At 39.8% G+C, this 10,352-nt stretch overlaps 1 long non-coding RNA gene across 1 annotated transcript; it reads left to right on the top strand.

The window, feature by feature from the left end:
• The first annotated feature begins 803 nt into the window (after positions 1–803).
• Positions 804–3,078, top strand: LOC144282997 (uncharacterized). The gene is made up of 2 exons (XR_013351390.1): positions 804–1,997; positions 2,789–3,078. It is a non-coding gene; the product is annotated as an uncharacterized LOC144282997 (long non-coding RNA).
• Positions 3,079–10,352: the final 7,274 nt, after the last annotated feature.

The raw sequence follows: 10,352 nt of genomic DNA, 5'->3' as shown, positions 1-10,352 counted from the left end.
GTTTACAATTATATCAAGCAACCTGGCACTTGAGCTTAGTCTTTGCTGTGGGCATAAATTGTTGGGTTCTATGTGTGTGTATACTCCTGTACCCAAGGTACATATAGTTCGGCACATCCGGGTTCTGAGTGCTCTTCTCTCTCAAGTTCTCCCTTCTCCTACTCGAATTGTATCCGTCGTAGGGATTCTTCTCTTTGCCTACTCATGCAGCAGCACTGGGTTGAACGTGTGTTGAAAGATAAATATGATTGGGTACGTGTATTAGAATACAGTTGGCACAGGAGCAGGGGAAAAAAAGAATGTAAGAAATTCTGTGTCAGGGAAAGGGATGTTTTATGTGCAGGAACCACAGAAGGCAGTAAGACGCTAGGTAGTATTTCTCCATCGTCTGAAGGAATGCTAGAAGATGTATTGATCATTAAAGGAGCCAAACGCTTTTAGATGCCTCATTCACGTGCTATCTTTAAATAAGCCTGAAGCCGGTGATTGTTCTGCTAGTGATTTTCTGTCTACAATGAGGAAAAATGAGTTACTATTCTTAATTATATGGTAGTGAAACCCTTAGTCGGTGGGGCACACTGCCTTCATTTGAGAACTGTTATGTTGTTTTTATCTCAGGGAAATTACACATCATATTTTGCTGGTTTTGAAAGTTTCCCAATTAAAGGTTTAATGATGGGTGGGGTGAAGCTGAGGGGGTGAAAGGGCCAAAAGAGAATAGGTCTCAAAATTCCCTCTCTCTAGTGCTGGCCACAAGTACTCTGTACTTTGAATTCTCCCTCTAGACAGAGAATCAGAAGAAATGTAGTATGTATTTTTAAAAACGTTCATTAACTAAACAGGGAAAATTTCATAGGGTACCAGCTATTTTTATTTTTTTCAAATATGAACATGCAGAGTCCCAGCATTTAGAGACAACTCTCCATTCACCTTTAGATTAAGCCCAATCAGTGTCTATTCATTGCTTATATTTTAAATTTTGTTACTCTCTTATGTGTACTGCTTTATACGATCATAACTTTATTCAAATGGATATCCTGAAAATTTCTAACATACGAACACAATTGGCAGTCAGTCGGCTGATTATTATTATCTTAAATCTGTAAGTGTTCCATTAAAAGAGCCTGGTTGTTATCAAGATGCCAACCAATTTATTAACGGTTGTGGAGAAGGGGACAAGACTGTGAGCTCCGAGAGAGAGCACCGTCCGCATCGTGTTTGTCATTGCATTCTTGGCACTTGATATGGTGCCTGGCGTATACAGAAGGAGTTTAATACATGTTTTAGTTTGCATAACTGGAAAAGAAGATCATGTAAATGCTGTGATGGACATACATACTGCGTTATCTCATTTAATCCTCAAGCCCCTCAAGTAGGTACCATTTTTATCCATTTTATTAATAAGCTTAGAGTGTTGTTGACGTCCTGCGGTTTTGCTGTCCCAGCACAGTGAACATTGCATAAAATGTACCCAAAAGATTTTATTTATTTTTATTTTTTTAAAGATTTTATTTATTTATTCATGAGAGACACACAGAGAGAGAGGCAGAGAAGGAAAAAAAATTGAGAGATCTTTACTCTCTCATGAAAAGCCTTTTGAATGCATGTGAAGAAAAATCTCAGCAACGTGAGGCAGGGGTTCAAATGTGGATGCTGATGACTGTTGATAGGTCCAATTACACCATTTATTCTAATAATGACACCAACTTATTTTCTTTTAATTTTCTACTCAATTTTCTATTCTAAGTTTAGATTTTTGAATCACTAAACTGTTTCTGAAGCAGTTTCTAAGGAAACCTCTCAGGCGAAGCACTTAAATCAGTAATTAGAAAGTCGTTATGTGTAAATTAAGTGAAACAGGCTGCGTGCCTAGAGGAACAGATGGGAAGGGGCAGTTGCAGAGATTTCAGCTAAAGTGGCCTATATGTTTCATTCCTTTTCTGACAGCACCCTGGAAAACAGGCTTTCCAAGCTCCCCAAGGATGCAAGATCAAAGTGTAAGAACAATTTTCTAGTTATCAAACTTTGTGCCATCTCTGCCCTCCTTCCCCTCCCCCTGATCTTGTAGCCTCACCTTGTCCGGGGACTTTGTGCTGTCACTGACCCCTCTGTCTTTCGGCCACCCGACCGCACAGCTGTGATTCCAGCAGTAGGGGGGAGCTGCAGTGTCCCAGGCTTGGACTCTCCCAGTACTCTGGCTTTCTGGGATTATTTTACCTGTCACATTTAACTGGAATTGATGCAGCTCCCTTCCTGTAATCTTGCACTTGCATGTTGGTGGAAACTCCAGACCAGTCCCAATATGTTAGGCAAAATTTTCTTTCTTTCTTTCTTTTTTTTTTTTTGTGCCAATGTTGGGAGGTATAGAGTACAACTTCTCCGACTTCCTCTCTACCTCTGAATTCCTTCCTCTGCCCCTACTGAGCCCTGTGTGCTCTGCATTTTGCTCCTCTCCACTCCATTTTTTGCTGATTCTCCCCAAATCAAAAAATTCACCCTCTTCTATTATTCAGAGCAATTCAACTTTCTGCAGCCATGACTGCAAACTTGGTGCAGACCCGCTCTAGCAGGCTCAAAAATATCAAAAAGCCTAGTTAGTAAACAAAGTCTCTGTGCTCTCTTAGCAGCACGAAGCACCGACAGAAGCGTTGGAAGGACGACTTTTCCTTTATCCTAGGCCAGCTCCGTTCTTGGCCGTGGCCTCCTCCTCAGGAATGTAGAAGGCTACAGATGGTGTTGTTTGTTTTGGTTAATGTAGTAAACTAACCTCCAGGTTTCTCTTTTCCAGGCAGAGGGACATTCATGAAGGTAACAAGTTTGGCCTCTCCTGATCCCTTGGTTCTGTCTGCTGGTGAGCCTGGGAGGAGAGACCAGGCACCCGCGGGGCCCAGATCCCTCCTGCTCCGGAGTCCTGAAGTTTGCCTGCCTAGAGGGAGTGCACATTCCCCACCACACCTCCGTGACATTAATTTTAAGGGGCAGATTTGACCCTCTCACTTTTTTTTTTTTTTAACTCTGCTCACCAAAGGTATATTCTCACCTAGCTCCCAAAGTAATAAAGGGAACATTCTGATCTCAGTTTGGTTTTTACATGTCATTCTCTCAGTTATTTTCAAACCTATGTGGAGAAGGGAGGGTTGGCTCCTTCAAAATCCATCTTTTTTTTTTTTTTTTTTTAGGATTTATTTATTTATTTGACACAGAAAGAGAGAGTGCACACAGAGTAGGGGAGGGGGGAGAGGGAGACAGAATCTCAAGCAGACCCCCCTGAGCGCAGAGCCCAACACAGAGCCATCGCATGAGCCTGAGATCATGACCTGAGCTGAAATCAAGAGTTGGATGAGCCAACTGAGCCACCCAGGGGCTCCCACATCACTCTTCATTTCATGCTTTCAAGGTGCACGTAGGGTGTCTCCGTCTATCAGCACCTTCTCCAGTGCTGAGTCACCCGTTTCTCTCCTGCTGCCCCTTTTTTACCCGTAAGCATATGTGGGTGTCCTCATCATGGAAACCTTGCTCATTACATTGTCTCCTTTGTATGCCATTGTCCCTGTTTTCTTCCCTTAAACAAATATCCCTGAGGAGGAGTGTGTATTCACTGGTTATTTCCTCAGTGTGTGAGGCTCTGCACGGGATTCTCAACCTTTCAAAACCTTAGTCTCATTTGTACAATAATGGTAATAGCAGTGTCCTCCTCATAGGGCAGGTGTGAGAGTAAAATGGGGAACAAAACATACTAAGCTCTTTACCCTAGTTTGAGGCACTAAAAGTCTTCAGTTCTAGGCTTCCTTGCAACAGCTTGCCCAGCACAGTTTGCAGTTCTGTGTCCTGAAATCCCAGGCATTGTTTATTCTCATCTTCTTGAATTTTCACAATATTCAGTAATTTTGACCACTCTATCTTGACATCACTTCCTTCTCTTGGTTTCCTAGACACTTTACTCTCTCTTTTCACCTCTCTCTCTGCCTCTCCTCCACTTGCAGTCACCTTTTCTGGTTCCTTTTTTTTTTTTTCATATTTAAGTGGCTGGAGTTTCTTGAAAGCCTCTTCTCATGTTTTATGCTTTCCCTGGGGTGATTTTATCCATGTCCACAGATCCAGTTCCTATCTATCCACTGATGAGTCTTAGATTCACTTTTCTAGGGAGGCTTGTCCTCTGAGCTCCACAGCCATCTATCCATCTGCATATGGTCACAGGTGGCCACGAACTCTGTGTACCTCAAATGAAACTCAAAATGTTCCCTTTCCTCACCAAACCCTGACTTGGATCTGAGTTTTCTAATATCCCAGAAATCCCTCCCATACCTCTTAGACTAGGCCAGGATCCCTGTTTCAGTGTTCACTGTTTCCCAGTCAGACTATTCCCACAGTTACAATAACTAGTTATTTAGCATCTTTTCCCGCAAGTAGTACAAATGGCAGGACAGCCAAAGTGTCCTGTTAACAACTGAATAAACAGCATGTGGCATTTTACCTTATGTAAATAAACATTTCATGAGTACATAAAATATCTTATGTGAAGAAACACTTAACAGAATCTCTGGCACATAGCCATCACTTGAAAATGTTAGTTAGCTATTACAATATCAGACACCAATCTGTAACTTCTCTTTATCCCTTGAGATACTGGTGTTTTCCAGGGTTTCTATCTCTCATGTCATACTTTACATATCTTTTTTTTCTTATTTTATTTATTTTTATTTTTTTTATTTACTTATGATAGTCACAGAGAGAGAGAGAGGCAGAGACACAGGCAGAGGGAGAAGCAGGCTCCATGCACCGGGAGCCCGATGTGGGATTCGATCCCGGGTCTCCAGGATCGCGCCCTGGGCCAAAGGCAGGCGCCAAACCGCTGCGCCACCCAGGGATCCCTTTACATATCTTTTTTAAAGCAATATAATCTACTCTCCGGTTTTACCTAGTCCCTATGTCCTGACATATTAGCAGGGCACTTAATTTATACTGAAAGACCAGGGGCATGCTCTTTGAGGAGTGACATTAAGTGCTGAGACCTTCCGGAAAAGTATGGGCCCAGAGGTCTGAATAACCACTGGAAGAAATTAGTTCCAAAAGGCTGCCTTGGCTTTAGGTCAGCCACCAAGCATGAGGTATCAAACATGGCATTTCAAATGAATTTGTCACTTACTGCTGCTGTCTCTTCTTGTATTGAAGTCCTACCCTCTCTGGTTTGGTGAAGCAAATGTCACTGGGTTTGACTCTGTATTCATCATCTATTTCTAGTCATGCGGGCCATTCATTAAGCTGCCATGATTCTACTAATCTGGAACAGACAAAAGAGCAAGAAATTTTAAATGGTCATATAAAGAAATATTACTATATACCTTGAATGATGTAGATCAAGGGTTGTCAACTTGTTCTATAAAAAGGTAGACAGTAAATCATTTTGAGATTTTCAGGGCCAATAATACTAAAAATTAAATAAATAAAATAAATAAATAAATAAATAAATAAATAAAATGCATGGTCCCGTGGCCAAGAGCAAACAAAACTGCAGTGATTCTTCCAGATGTTGGGTGGAAAATTTCTCTCACCCATGGTCAGTGCTATACAGTTAAAGGGAGACACATCCATATTGCCCTGGGTTCCAATGTTAAATCTCTTTAATTGGTAGTCATACACACAGCCATTTTTATTTTTATTTTATTTTTAAGATTTTTATTTATTTATTCATGAGAGACACAGAGAGAGAGAGGCAGAGATACAGGCAGAGGGAGAAGTAGGCTCCCTGTGAGGAGCCTGTTGCAGGACTTGATCTCAGGATCCTGGGATCATGACCTGAGCTGAAGGCAGATGCTCAACTATTGAGTGACCCAGGTGTCCCCACACAGCCATTTTTTAATAAAGCAAAAATTATTAATAGTATTCCCTTTCATTCTCAATAACATCTTGATTTGGATGATAAATTATATGATCACCTTCCTTAAAGTTCACCCAACCTAGAGTGATGGGGTGATCAAGAGAGACGGCAGGAGGATTCTAATTTTGGCTTCTTGATATGCTCAAATATAGCCTCCCTCAAGACAACGGAGGTTCTGCCATTGAGCCAAGTTCACCAATCTTTGACCTTGTCTTGTCACCTTGGATGACTTCTTCACACCCTTGGTATACTTTATAGATAGCTGGCCTAAACTGGGACCTCCTCAATACCGCAGAGAGATTTTATTTACATTGAATTCTAGGAGATGGGGAATCAGTCTCAATCTCTTTCATATAGGGATGCTCTCAATCTTCCAGTGTGAATTCAAGCATCTTTTCTCTGGCATTCTCAGATTCAGCATAACAGGGAGTATTGCCTGGCCAGCTTGGAAACTCTGGTTCTAACTTCTACCTTATGTCATATGATCAAAATAGTCCCCTGATAGGATTCAGCTTAGAATGAAGATTTGTCCAAGGTGACGACAGGTCATCATCAGTGAGAGACTTCGAAACAGCTCACAACTTTAAAATGTTAGCTTCTCGATCTTTCTTTTATGTATACATATACACATTATTCACACACACATTCATAAACACAGAGAAGTAAGTATAGAAGTCTGAAAGGTTATTCTTCAAGTGATAATTATAAAAGCTGTTTGTTTTCAAGTCAAACTGAAGAATGAAAAAAACATTAAAAGTATTCTGGTTACATTTTCATCAACAAGCATATATTGAGTATCAGCCATATGCCAGGCACCATGTAACTATTTTGAAATAACATAAGAAATAAAATGATGTAATCTGGAAAAAAAAAGTTGAATTTTTTTTGTAGTTTGTAGCTCTCTAGTTGCATTAATTGCACATTTATTTTTCTGCCATAGAACATCATACTCCCTTCCAGTACAGCATGCATCACCCTATATTACAGCTCTCTGCTTCCATTTTTATTGCCTCTGTTGGACTGTGATCTCTTTGAGGGGAAACTCCATCTTTTCATCTTTGTAATGCCAACTACTGGCCCAGTGCCTGGCTTATAAGAGGAGTACTATTTTTTTTCTCTTGATATTAGGTTTTTTTTTTAACTTTTAATAAGTCCATTTAGAGCTAAAATAATTGAGTGGATTTGAAATCTGTGTGGAATCATTTCAACAGCAGGCTAAGAAAAAGGATAGTTACATAAATACTTTCCTAAGTGAACTGAATTGAAAATAAACTCCCAGAACTTGATTTGAAATTAGCTTAAGTGTAGAGAACAATATGTAAGTTTCAGAATGATTATAGATTCCAGCAAACTTATCAGAGTTGGGTTATGAGGAAATTTAAGGCCTTTTTTGAATAAGAACCATATCTCATCAAGGGCACCTGCATGGATCAGTTGGTTAAGTGGCCAGCTCTTGGTTTCAGCTGAGGTCATGATCTCAGGGTCCCAGGATCAAGCCACTCCCATCCTGTAGGCAGGCTCTGCACTCAGCAAGGAGTCTGCTTCAGGATTCTCTCTCTCTGCCTCTCCTCCTGCTTGCACATGCTCTTTTTCACTCACTCTCTCTCAAATAAATAAATAAATCTTAAAAAAAAAAAAGGAACCATATGTTATCATATGTGTCTAGTCCATCTAGATAGTACCTTAAAGTAGGTGTTAAATAAATGTTCGTAGAATTAATAGGTCTACATTTATTATTGAATTTACATTACTAGTTCTACCAGAAATAGTAATGTTTTGATGCTTAACATCTATCTAATAATAAGGAAAGCTATTACTTATAATACGTTTATAAATAAAGCATATGCTTAGGAGTTAATATTTCCTTATTAGCAGAGCAATTAATAAATGCTCAAAAATATTTGGCAAAATAACAAAATCAAATGACCATAGTTTCCTCCCTCTGTGACTGGTCTAGAGAATTGGGCATTTTCCCTACTGCCATTTCTTATTCTATATCCATTGTAGTTCTTAGTTTTATGCTGATACTATATTTATTTGCCTGTCAATTTTGCTCACTAGGAAACCTTTAAGGGGCCAATGTGTGGCAGCCTGGAATTGTGACACAGCCACATCCTGATGCTAATGCCATTCTCTCCTAATTCCATTAACTCTGTTATTTTTGGATTTGCTTCTATTGGTTGGTATTTTTCTTACTTATGGGTCAACTTTCTTGTTTTATTTTCGTATCTGGTAATTTTTGTCTTGATGCCAGATATTGTGAATTTATGTTGTTTGTTGCTGGGTTTTGTAGTATTCTTTAAAGTATTTTTGGGCTTTCCTCTGGCAGGCAGGTAAGTTACTTGGAATCTATTTGACTCGGTTGAGGTTTGCTTTTAAGCTTTGTTTGGGCAGGTCTAGAGTAGCCATTAGAACTAAGGCTATCTATGAAAGTATGCTTTTTGAGTACTCTACCTACTGTCTCCTATATTATGAGATCTTTTCAATCTGACTTGTGGGACAGAAACTATTCTTAGTGCTGAGTGACCTCTGCAAATTGTTTGTTTGGCACACTGCTGTTTGGCAGTTCTTAATGCCACCTTGTGGAGTATGACCCTTGCAAGCACAGATCAGTATTGAGCAACAGATTCAAGAGGAATTCTTTTCTCCCTGATACTCTGCCCCACAAATGCTAGATGCTTTCACCTTCCCATATTCTGATCTCTATTTCCTGACTCAGTGCTTTGTTTGTGCTTTCTCTCCATGTATTGAGGCATGGAAATTTTCCAGGCAGGAAACAAGGGTTTTCATATTATCACATTTGGTTTTTAAAAACTTTTTTAAAGATTCTATTTATTTGAGAAAGAACAAGAGAGGGCAAAAGAACAATGTAGGGGCAGGGGGAGAGGAAGAAGCAGGCTCCCCACTAAGCAAGGAGCCTGGTGTAAGCCTTGATCCCAGGACCCCAGAATCATGATCTTAGCTGAAGGCAGATGCTGCCCCATCATTCGTTTTTATATTATCAGAGATCACAGCCCTGTACTATATCTGTTGTCCAGTGTCTGAAGCAGTTGTTGATATATTTTGTCTGATTTTCTATTTATTTAATGTGGCAGGATAAATCCAGTCCCTGTTACTTCTTCATGGCCAAAACAAGAGATTTAAAAACTTGATAGCTGTAATAGGATTAAGAACTTTTAATTTGCTGATTAAGAAAACAAAAGGAGGGGCATTTGGGTGGCTCAGTTGGTTAAGTGTCTGCCTCTCAATTTTGGCTCAGGTCAGGATCTCAGGGTGTTGAAATTGAGCTCCTCGTCAGGCCCCAAGCTGGCTGTGGAGCTTGCTTAGGATTCTCTCTCTGTCCCCACCCCCTGCCTCATGTTTTCTTACTCTAAAGAAAAGGAACAAAAAGAAAATTTATACTATCACCCCACTTCTTTGAAGAAAGGCTATTTAACAACAAAAACTTAAGAAATCTCTATTCTAAAAAAAAAAAATCCCTTCTATTAAATAAATTTAGTTCATGAGATATTTGCATTATTCATTTTCCCCTTGTCACATATGGGTAGAGTTTACTTATGACCAGCTTTAATCATTTAGTATGTGGTCAGAAGTCACTAATCCAGGCCATGCCTTCCTTTTGCCATTTTACAGAAAAAGCACTGATATTCAGATAAATTAATGGGAAAGTGATAAATGTTTAGCAATAGCCCAAGGTAAAAACTCAGATCTCCTTATGCCTAATACAGTCCTACACAATAGGGTTTTCCATGTGTGAACCTAGTCAATTGAGCTACTAAACACTCTAGACATTACCTTCCCATTGAGGTGTTACAACATTATTTTGGCCCTTTGTCACTAGTCTCTAATCTGAGTTAAGTACAATTACTTCGATAAAAATGCTGACTAATATTAGTGTCAAGAAATTAGGAAGTATGCTCAATGAAGCAATTAAAATAAGAAAATTCAAATCTGTTCATGATTTGTGTGAGAGACAATGATGCTCACCAAAGCTTCCATCTGATCCCTAACATTTAACAGCCCCCTGAGTAAGGCAGGTGATGTGACCAGTTCTGGCCAATTGACTGTGGGCAAAAGTGGCATGTGTTGGTTTTATTCAGAAGTATAGAAAAACTGGAGTATGACTCACCCAATACCTTTCCTCCGCTGTGGGGACTGTGGCATTTACACATTCCACATGGTAAAGCTATAAAACAGTAGAATTTCCTTTAGCCTGGATTTTTGACTGACTCTGTGGAGAAGAGTCCCTACAAACCCATACTGGGGGTGTAGCATGCATTATAAATACATCTGTTTTTGCCTTAAGCCTCTGGGATTTAGGAGTTACTACAGCATAATTCAGCCTATGCTGCATTCTCGCTGGTTATGGGAGGCAGTCCTGAATTACTGAGGAAGTAATGAATGATTCTGAATGTACCTGCCAGTTTCCATATTCATCACAGCTCAGTCACATTGATTTTTGTCTGTCAAATAT

Source organism: Canis aureus, chromosome 14 (genome assembly GCF_053574225.1).
Source record: "Canis aureus isolate CA01 chromosome 14, VMU_Caureus_v.1.0, whole genome shotgun sequence".
Lineage (NCBI taxonomy): Eukaryota > Metazoa > Chordata > Mammalia > Carnivora > Canidae > Canis > Canis aureus.
The sequence above is the reverse complement of the archived record's forward strand: the minus strand, read 5'-3'. Positions and strand labels throughout refer to the sequence as shown.